This window comes from Sinocyclocheilus rhinocerous, unplaced genomic scaffold (assembly GCF_001515625.1).
Source record: "Sinocyclocheilus rhinocerous isolate Xijiao unplaced genomic scaffold, SAMN03320098_v1.1 scaffold1553, whole genome shotgun sequence".
NCBI lineage: Eukaryota > Metazoa > Chordata > Actinopteri > Cypriniformes > Cyprinidae > Sinocyclocheilus > Sinocyclocheilus rhinocerous.
In genome coordinates this window covers 163,780-164,063 of record NW_015639764.1, presented here as the reverse complement: position 1 = coordinate 164,063, position 284 = coordinate 163,780, and positions in this window count along the sequence as shown.

Sequence of the window (284 nt, the reverse complement as noted above, 5' to 3'; positions counted from 1 at the left end):
AAGGCAACCTTTTCACTGGAGGAAGTGTTATTATGGATTATAGACTCGTATTTTAGCCAGAAGCAACAGTTTGATGTTAAAACATCTTAAAGATGGATTTGTTTCTAATAAACACACAGCTTTTCACTTCTCAAGACATTAACTGATGGACTGATTAACTGATTAACTGATGGACAGTGGTATGGATTATTGTGGTGTTTTTATCAGCTGTTTGGACTCTCATTCTGACGGCACCCATTCACTGCAGAGCATCCATTGCTGAGCAAGTGATGTAATGCTACATT